A 10,817-nucleotide genomic window follows, 5' to 3' on the forward strand; every position below is an offset into this window, starting at 1 on the left:
GCAGTTCTGTTAAAATGTTAAAACTTCTAAAAAAAAAAATCATGTCACGGACACACAGAAAATGACCATAAACAGAAAAAAAAATGTTGGAAGGGAGATTCTTAAGAATAAGATAATCAGCTGGGACCCCAGAAGTGCATAGATTCTTGAGGCATTTGCAAGGTTAGAGTCGCTTAAAACTATCACTCGGGCTGGCGCCGTGGCTCACTTGGTTAATCCCCCGCCTGTGGCGCCAGCATCCCATATGGGCACCAGATTCTAGTCCAGGTTGCTCCTCTTCCAGTCAGCTTTCTGCTGTGGCCCAGGAGGGCAGTGGAGGATGGCCCAGGTGCTTGGGTCCTGCACCGCATGGGAGACCAGGAGGAGGCACCTGGCTCCTGGCTTCAGATCGCTGCAGCGCTGGCCATGGTGGCCATTTGGGGGATGAACCAATGAAGGAAGACCTTTCTCTCTGTCTCTCTCTCTCACTGTCTATAACTCTACCTGTCAAATAATATATATATATATATATATATATATATATATATATATACCACTCAATGTACAGGCTCAGCAGCTGCACCAGCTGGAAATCCGATAGAAATGCACATGTCCGGACATCAGCCCCGACCTCCCCGACTCAGAATGAGCACCTCACCAAGATCCAGGTGATTCCTGAGCACTGGTCTGAAACAACCTTGGCTGCCAAAGATATAGATAGACCACAAATCTGACACAAATCACCAGCGGGAATCGGCCTTCCACTTCCATTTGAAGCCAGTTGCCTTCTAGTTTTCTACTTATTTTGTTAATTTTTTTCGTCAAGGTTTTTTTTGTTGTTGTTGTTGTTTGTTTGTTTTTTTGACAGGCAGAGTGGACAGTGAGAGAGAGAGACAGAGAGAAAGGTCTTCCTTTGCCATTGGTTCACACCACAATGGCCGCCGTGGCCAGTGCACCGCGCTGATCCGAAGCCAGGAGCCAGGTGCTTCTCCTGGTCTCCCATGGGGTGCAGGGCCCAAGCACCTGGGCCATCCTCCACTGCACTCCCAGGCCACAGCAGAGAGCTGGCCTGGAAGAGGAGCAACCGGGACAGAATCCGGCGCCCCGACCGGGACTAGAACCCCGGGGTGCTGGCGCCTCAGGCAGAGGATTAGCCTATTGAGCCGTGGCGCCGGCCTTCCTCAAGTTTTACACACAAGCAAAAATAGCAATTGCTTCAGCAGACATGGATACGACAAACACATCTTTAAGAAACGTATCTTCAAATCAGCGGTGGGAAAGAAGTATCCTATACTTAAAAGTCAAAGAAAATTTTAAAAAACTAGCAACTCTATTGTGCTGTTCAAGTTTCTGGGTTTCTCTTGCATGGGTTCTCTCGTCTCTTCTGATCTGGCCCCTTGTTTACTGTTGACATTTGGCAAACATGCCTTCAGAACTATAATCTTTTATCTTCTTGGCCATGGGACAAAGCCCTGAGATTACTCCCAAACTGATGAAACAAAATTCATGAGTTTTTATTATTATTATTATTATTCTTAAATTGTCTGGGCTCTGATAAAAGTTCATTTAAAAAAAGGAAAAGAAACATTTTTTAATCACTGTGATAAATAATTCAAACATTGTGTAACTAGTCCTGAAAGAGAACAGAGTTCAACCCCATTAATTAGTCATTACAAACTACTGACTTGTACAATAATATCAGCAGAGTTTCTGGCAAGAAATATTAGGGAGTTGTATCCAGGATGGATTTTGGATACAGGACTTTTCAAAAACATATGGATTCTTGCTGGAAATATTTGTTACTAAATTGAGCCACTAATGAGACATGATGTTGTTAAATATTAGTTCTTTTCGATTAATCACAAACATTTAAACTTTAATTCATGATATTTTGTTAAAGCCGCACTGTGCTGATCCTCTCAGTATTTTGACAGCAAACTGAATTCTTGTTCACAAGTATAGGATTTGTTTAGCTCCAGGCATCTGTGTTTGGATTACAAGAATGCTGATTGGTTCATTGCCAGGGGCACCCAAAGGTCAAGCTGTCCTTTTTAAAAAGTCTTTCTCTCTCTCCCTCTCTCTCTCTAGCTCTCTCTCTTCCCTCCCCCCACCTCCTTCCTTTGTCTCATTAATCAGAGTTAAAAGATAGTGGAAAAGGCTGTGACTTGAAATCATTTAATTTTTTTCAAGGATATTTTTAAAAGCAGAACTGCACGTTGGTGTGAGGTCAAGTCGATGTGAGTACAGATCACACAGGCGCACTTCTGACAGGTGACCTGAAACCTTTCAAACTGACATCTGTCACAGAGACAGACACAAGTTTTTTAGCCTGAGAGCTTGTTTTCCTGACATTTCATTTTTCATCAGATTTTGAGAGAAGGGAAAAAAGATGAACTTGAAAAAGTCTTGCCGGGGGCAGAAAATAAGATCAGGCGTTCCACAGCTGCTGGACTCGCCTTTAAAGGTTAGAGGTCCAGCAAAAGTGAACAGAAAAGATCTTGGTTTGATGTTATTGGATAAAGGGACACGTTATTACTTTAAATACGTTTCTGAGATGTGCATAACCATTAGGCAGCATTACAGGGGAAATGGAACCAGAGTGAGATTACATATCCATTTTAAATCCCAATTTTAAAGTTTAGTCATGGAGCAAATCAAATCCAACCTCACCTATTCATCTGGCACAAAAGATGACATCCACAGGTGCATGAATTTTCTCATGAATTGGATAATTTCCTGCTCCTGTGGTATTGAAATGGCCAGCAAGATTTAGACAATCTATTGAAATTCTTACTTTGGACTAGAGAGTTACATGAAAATAGTTACATGGTGTATCTCCAATGAAAATATTAGAGAAAACGTATGCCTTTGAATAATCAAAAGAACAGTAGCTAGGGTTCAAAGACCACCTAGGTTATAGCCTCGGATGTAGGCAAGTGACACTTCTAATTCCGTTTTCTCATCTGTAAAATGGGGGAAATGATATCTACCTCATGGAGTCCCAGTAAGGATGACACAAGGTAACACAATTTCATGCTGCCAAATATAAAGTAGTGTAGTCATGGGTGGAAACTGTCTTAGTCTCATTTTCTATTTTTCTATTAATACAGTACCTGACACAAGGCTAGCATTCAATAAATGTCTCTCAATTTGTAAAGGAAGGATGTACTTTTCTTCTTATCAGGTAACCAATTTTTTAACAGAATCCAGGAAATTTTTCTATGAGGAACAGCATGGTTGAAAGTTTAGGAATCTTTTCCAACAGATTATTTCCAGACACGGTTCTAGGAGTGGTCACTTCGACATTCACTAAATAAATAAGCACAATTCAGACCATATCATTCTCAAGCCTATTGAACCAGGCCAATTAAACTCATTTGAGGAAGAATTGTACAGATTTCCCAAAATTATAGATCACATATTGCCAACTGAACAATGTTCCCTTGAGTATCAAATGGGGAGTTTTCAGCCATAACGCTCATCTTAGTATAGAATCTAAGAAGGGACAGAACAAATGAGCTAAGAAACAGAATCTAAATATTTTAGATCTGCCCCAAAGCAAACTTGTCTTGATAAAGAGATCAGCAAAGCTGTCTCAAGACACTGACAATATAATCTATAGACAACTCCTCCCCACAAAATAGAACATTATCACTGCAGAATATGTCATATACACTTATGATATTTAAAATGAGGGAACTTCAAAATGTTCATGGAAAAATGGAATGAAAATGTAATGTGCATTTTCCATGAACTTTCTAAAGACACTCAGATAGGAGACTTATTCAACCATTCAACAGGTTCAGTAGAAAGTATATGACATAAAAAAAGAAAGTATATGACATAATTAAGACCTACAGGCCTGGAAATTTGAGGATGACATCTTCTGCAGGTGAACTGGGATCCAGAGGTTAATGCTACATTGATAATCCTACCTTTTAATCTTTTTCCTGTTCTACTTTTTAGCACACTTCACACTAATACACACAGGTAAGTGAAAAAACAATGTGTGATTTTTTTCCACATCAGAGAAATCTAATCATATATGAAGGTATTCTAGAATGTAAAGGTTATTTGTCTGATCCTTTTCTTATTTAAGATATTGGAATTTTGTTCTTCCTTTAAATAGGATCACAATAATCATGCTACATGTTTCAATTCTTGATTCTGAAATGAGACTCCATAAAAATAGTGACAATAACTTGGATCAACTCTTAATGTATTTTTTAAATAACCTCTGGGTTTCCTTAAGAAACACTTGCCTGTTGCTATTTTAGTGAAGTTGCCTAACTTGTATAGCCCATAGTCACTCTGTACTATTTTCTTGACAAGCTATAGGAAAACTTTTTTACACAAATTTATTTTACTTAGTTTATTCTATAAGGCATTTCTGCATACATTGGATACTGAACAGTTGTTTTTCTAAATTCCTTATTTTACTTATCTGAAAGAGCAATATAAAGAGACAGAGAGAAATCTCCCATCTGCTAGTTAATTATCCAAATTCTGGAATCAGCCAGGCTGGGCCAGGCGGAAGACTGGAGCCAGGAATTCAGTCAAGGTCCCCTATGCAGATATCAGAGACCTAACCACTCAAGTTGTCACCAATTGCCTCCCAAATACGTATGAGCAGGAATTTGGAATCGGGAGCTGAGCTGGGACTCTGATACAGGGAGCAGTATCCCTAGTGACACCTTAACCAATACACTCAATGCCTGCTTCTCACATTTGTTTTGAAGATAATTATTTCAGTACTGATCACAAATGAAGACTGCATGAAAATTCTGATCTATAGTATCTGGAACTTACAAGTATAAAACCACTCAAAGAACAAGCATTTACAAATTCCTTCCCGTAATTTTATTTTACTTCAGAGATCTCTTCAGCTTTACTGGACAACTTAATTGACTGTTTAGATTAATTCATGTGCTGTCCAGGATCATAATCTGTGCCTTTTAATATTTTTTTTTGCAATCCTTGATGTGCTTTCTAACACTATATTTTAAAACCATAAGTACATTCTTATTATTTCTGGAATTGTGTGTAATCTGAGGTATAAAATCTACAAAAACTTACTTATTCACAATTACACAAAATTTAGGCACTGGATTTTCTAGAGCTATTTGATACCCAAGAACAGGCAAGACTCATTTATGAGACTTTTAAAGACATTCTTCTTCAAAACAAAAAGTTGCATTGTTCTAATGTCCTGGGAATGAAAAGTGCCAGAGTTCAATTTCAGTTCAGAAGTACAAACCCGGAAAACACGAGTGGATTTCCAATCTGCTGAGATATCTTAGATTTGGTTTCTGAACTGTGGTAGAGGGATGACACCACACGCGCTTTCCAGTTCTTGAGCAAAGAGACATTTTGTACACTGGCTGACTGTGGATGAGCAGAAAGTGCTTTAACCAATTCCCTCTACATTGCACTCATTTTTCAGTCAAGAAAGAAGTCTCTTCTGACTTGATCAGCATCCACACCTGATCAGGAAGACAGACTGTGACCCAGACATTAGATTATGAACCCCATCATAAATCGAAAATATCCTAAGTTGAAAGTACATTTAGGCCAGTGCCGCGGCTCACTAGGCTAATCCTCCACCTAGCAGCGCCGGCACACCGGGTTCTAGTCCCGGACGGCGTGCCGGATTCTTTCCCGGTTGCCCCTCTTCCAGGCCAGCTCTCTGCTGTGGCCCGGGAAGGCAGTGGAGGATGGCCCAAGTGCTTGGGCCCTGCACCCCATGGGAGACCAGGAGAAGCACCTGGCTCCTGCCTTCGGATCAGCGCAGTGCGCCGGCCGCAGCACACCGGCCGCAGCGGTGGCCATTGGAGGGTGAACCAACGGCAAAAAGGAAGACCTTTCTCTCTGTCTCTCTCTCTCACTATCCACTTTGCCTGTCCAAAAAAAAAAAAAAAAAAAAAAAAGTACATTTAGTATACCTACCCTTCTAAATGTCATATATTGGCCTGGTCTACCTTAAATGTGCTCAGAACATTTACATTATGAGCCTGTAGTTGGTCAATATCATTGGACACAAAGCCTGTTATAAAGTATTGAATATTTCACATGATTTATTGAATATTGCTCTCCTATAAAAAGTGAAATACAGGATGGTTGTAGGGTTACCCTGTTGCACTGATGCCAAGGCAAAAAATCATTCCATGGAAACGTCAAGATTCAGGGACCATCTATGTTTGCTTTCAGGTGTTTTTCCTAACCTAACCTTGTTTTATGTACATACATAGGAAATAACAATTTTGTACTCATCATACGCATTTCTCTATCCTTGTAAAATTTATTGGTAAAGTAATCTTACTGAATAAGAAATACTATCTCCATATAAATCTCAAGGCTGTATTGTGTATCCTTTGTCCTAATACATGTATCCCTTATTTAGTTTATTTATTCATTTGAAATTATTTCATGTCTTTATAGATTAAAATTATTCACCTATCTCATTCAAAAATATTTCCCAGATTATTACTTCTCTTATTTTTAAATCATTTTTTTTGGTTGCTGTTTAGAAGTTTTTTATATTTACAAGGGTACTTCAAAGAGTTTGTGGGGAAATGGAATTAAAAGATAAATGTTGATGCAAAAAAATTGAAAGCCATGCAGTTTTTCATTATACATTTTCCATGAACTTTATGAGTATTCCTCATATGTTGGTAAAAGTACGTATTGATCTTTGACTTTTTAAAAGACTTTGTATAGTTGCTCATTCTATTATTTTTCTACTTTGGAACTTTCTCATAGCTTTTCAAGTTTGAAAGTTTTTCCACAAACAGGTGAATTTTTGCCATACTTTTCAATTTACGTTTGATGGAAACAGTACTGATTTGATAGAAAGTGTTAATGGGTGATAATGACATTATGACAATTGTTACTAAAGTTCAGTATTCACAAAGATCTCCTAGGATACGTATTATAAGATTTTAATTCAGAAGGCTGGTGTGTGACCTAGGAATTTACATTTTTAACAAGCACTAGGAGTGATTATGTTGAGATAGTCTATGGACCACACTGGAATTATGTGTTCCATATTTTAAAATTAGATGAGCGATTTCAACACATGGTGCTGGAACACTTGGATAGCCATATGCAAAAAATAAAATGAATTTTAATCCATATCTTGCACCATACACAAAAATTAACTCAAAGTGGATCATATAAAATTTTTTAAAATAAATGAATCATAGACCTCAATGTAAAAATCAAGAACTATAAAATTTCTACATGAAAACATAGGAAAATAATCTTTGTGGCTTTGGGTTATGTAAAGATTTTTTTAGCTATGACACCAATAGCACAATCTATAAAATAAAAAAGTTAGTAAATAGAATTTAACCAAAATAAAAAAACTTACTTTTCAAATATACTGTTACAAGAAGAGATTGAAAAGACAAGCCACAGATTTGAAGAAAATATTTGCAAACCATTTGCTAAAGATACTTGCTTGCAGAAAATCTTATTAATTTTAAAAACTCTTAAAAGTTGATAAATAAAAAATTATATGATGGACAAAATATCAAAACAGCTGTTTCACCAAAGATGTATATATGGCAAGAAATCACATGAAAAGATGCTCAACATCATTAACCTTTAGCGAAAGATGAATTAAAACCAATGAGAAACCACCAGTTACCTACAGAGTTGTTAACATTCAATAGACCATACCATGGATCAGTGATAATGTGGAGCAACTGGAACTCTCAAACACTGCCAGTAAGGATGTAAAATGATGCAACCACTTTGGAAAAACAGTTGGCAACTTCTTAAAGCCAAATATAGAAGAAGGCTTCAGAAAGAACATGGAAAATTATATTAAAGGATAAATTCATTTTTATGCAAAATAAATTTGAAATCCATGCTACAAAATATCTTGATTATGGTGATGGTTTCATGTGTACATAAATATGTCAGAAATAAAAAAACAAACCTTAAATTTGATTAGAGATCCTAGAAGACAGGAACCTTCCTGGGTTTCCTCTCCCTCCTATCCCCTACTGACATAATTCAGACTTCCCTATTAACTGTTAGATCGTACAGCAAAATCTAACAGATGGGGGTGGTGCTGTGGTGCAGAGGGTTAAAGCCCTTGCCTGAAGCACTGGCCATCCCATATGGACGCCAGTTCTAGTCCCAGCTGTTCCTCTTTCGATCGGACTCTCCACTATGGCCTGGAAAAGCAATAGACAATGGTCCAACTCCTTGGGCCCCTGCACCTGTCTGGGAGACCCGGAGGAAGATCCTGGCTCCTAGCTTCGGATTGGTGCAGCTCCAGCCGTTGCGGCCATCTAGGGAGTGAACCAGCAGATGGAAGACCTCTCTCTCTGTCTCTACCTCCTGTAACTGTCTTTCAAATAAATAAATCTTAAAAAAAAAAATCTAACAGATGAATTTCCAGAACTTTAGGAAATTAAAGGGCAATACAATTCTTCTGCTTTGTTTTATTGTGATTGGAGGTAAACCCATGGAAAATCCAAAAAACAGCCATCTCTGTCATGGTTTTGGGTTCTCCAGGAAGAATATTATAGAGTTTCCTGTGCAGTATTCTTGTTATCCTGTGCCCTTGGGCTCAACCTCCGTGTAAGAGAAAAGCAGTCCTGGGTAGAGGGAGAAGTGAGGCAGTGGTGCAGGCCTGCAAGCTTCAGGCAACACTATGGCACTCTCTGGAGCTGAAAAGGCAATGGTATTTAGAGTTCAGTCCAAACGGATGATAATCAAGTGACTAGTAGTTATAACACGCATACCAGATAGCAACAAGTTCAGGTGTGGCTTGATGCAGTATTCAAAGGATGTCACTAACGGTCCAGCTTTTTTCTCTTTGTCTCATTCAGTGGCCTCCTCAGTTCCAGTCTTCTGTGAAAGAAAATGAAGGTTGTGATCACAAACATCACACCCTCTCACCAACTACCCCAAAGTCTGGCAGCTCCTGTGAAAAAATCAAACACTTCTCTAAGTGATGTATTTTTTAATCCACAGCAGTAGTCTCTTCACATGGCTTCCATTAGGCTGCATACCCATGCCCGCACTGATTCCCCTGGCCAGGAAGCCCGACTGCCCTTCCTGGCAGACTCCTCTAACTCAGGGGATTCAGCTCCTCCAAAACAGAGCAGGGGTGGGGCTTCCAGAGGGAATTTCTGGGTGGTGGATCAAGAAGGTAATGCAACAGATGCGCTGTGAACAGGGCCCTTTCTCGGGCAGAACCGCAGTGAGTGAAAGCGCATTTTAGGGGCTGAGGCACTGTGCGGGGCATAGGGGCCATTTGGTAGCCACTCAGTGGTCATTCTAAATGGTCAAACGACCCCGCTTATTCATATACAGCCCCTTTCTATTTTCCGCGTGAGTAAACATATCTTCATCTTTTCAAATTAAAAACTACAAGAAATGTCAAAAAATGAAAAAAAAAAAACATTTTTAAATTAAACTCTATTAAAGAAATGCTAGTTCAAAAAAGACATAATTGGGCTCTCTAAAACCTGGCAGCTCCAAAACGCCAACAAGTTTTTCTCTTCGCAAGTCTGTTCTCAGCGATTCCAAGAAAGGAACAGAGAAGAACAGAGCTATATCATTTTGATGACAACCCACTTCTAATCCACAGGATCATATGCCTTTGCACCCTGTTCAAAGGAAACTTGGCCTAGAAAAGAATTAGTTTCATAACAAACCAGCCATTCTGAGAATAGAGGTGAGAAGAGATCGGGCGGAAGCCTCCGAGACAGAGCCGAGGAGTTTGCAAGTTTTAATTGCCGGTTCATCCGCAGCTTCGTGATGGCACATGGCGGCCGGAGGGTCTTGGCTTCCAGTGTCTCCAATTCTTAACTCAGGAGTAGAAAATGACAAAGTCTGGAAGGTGTTTGGTCCTCCTCGAGAAAGCAAAATAAAATAAAACAAAATAGCATATTTTTTTAAAGGAAATGGTTGAGTCACTGAGGCAAATACAATCATTTCAAGGAAAAGAGATTACCGGGAAAGGTCAACATCTGCAGGCGCATCTTCATTATCCTCATCCAACGCTTATTAAGTGCCTGGTTTACAAGACATGCCAAAGTTCCGCTCCCACAAAGCTTATAACCCAGTACTCGAGTGCACGGGTAGATTGGCTAATGAAGTTTAAAGAGAAATAAACCCAGGAAAGGCTGTAGAATCGGTAATTCACTAATGGAACCAAAGTCACACACAACAGCTTTTCGTATGAACAAAAATTCAAAGGTCGGATCAGAGTAAAATGTGGAGGACAGCTGATGGTAAGGGTTCAAGATGTTGATGTAGGTAATGACAGAATCCAAGTCAAATGCAAAACAAACAAACACAAACAAAACTATGCGTAGAGAGAGCCCTCTTCCCCCACGAGTGTGTTTGAATGGCACTATTTCTTAAGCTCTTCTTTTATTTCTCCTTTGCTCCCCACTTCAGCTCAGTACTTACCATTTCAAGCAAGCTTTATCCCCAAGAAGTTACTGCTGTTAATGAAGCAAATGGTAGTCGTGAAACTCGAGCTGGGGGAAAAAAAAAAAAAAAAAAAAAAAAAAAAAAAAAAAAAACCTGTTTTAACCGTCAAGTTCTAATAAAGCTTCTCACCGATTCAAACCAGGTCGGTGAAAGATGCATAATGTTTACTTTCTCTGGAGGCTTTGATGAAATAAACAAAAAGACATGAAAAATTAGCTGTATTTCAACCAGTGCGTTCCCCTCATCACCTGTCAGCCAGCAGGCCAGTAAATACACTGGGAAACAGCAGACATGGTCCTTTGGTTCCCGTGATTTCCCCTCATTTCTGTGAATTTAATTTTCTGTGTGAGCATGTGTCTGAGCTGGGGCAGACAGATTGG

General features: G+C 39.2%; 1 long non-coding RNA gene across 3 annotated transcripts in view; it reads right to left on the reverse strand.

Moving 5' to 3' along the window:
- The window catches only part of LOC103349547 (uncharacterized), a 569,252-nt gene that overhangs the window by 345,879 nt on the left and 212,556 nt on the right, over positions 1–10,817 (reverse strand). For 2 of the 3 annotated variants that reach the window (XR_011381920.1, XR_011381921.1), the window contains exons 3-6: positions 10,414–10,484; positions 9,953–10,088; positions 9,654–9,851; positions 8,736–8,844 (exon numbers count right to left, since the gene is read on the reverse strand). This is a non-coding gene — a long non-coding RNA (uncharacterized lncRNA). The remainder of the gene's footprint in view (positions 1–8,735; positions 8,845–9,653; positions 9,852–9,952; positions 10,089–10,413; positions 10,485–10,817) is intronic. The other variant, XR_011381922.1, reaches the window with a different exon arrangement.

The sequence above is a fragment of the Oryctolagus cuniculus genome, chromosome 14 (genome assembly GCF_964237555.1).
Source record: "Oryctolagus cuniculus chromosome 14, mOryCun1.1, whole genome shotgun sequence".
Taxonomy (NCBI): domain Eukaryota; kingdom Metazoa; phylum Chordata; class Mammalia; order Lagomorpha; family Leporidae; genus Oryctolagus; species Oryctolagus cuniculus.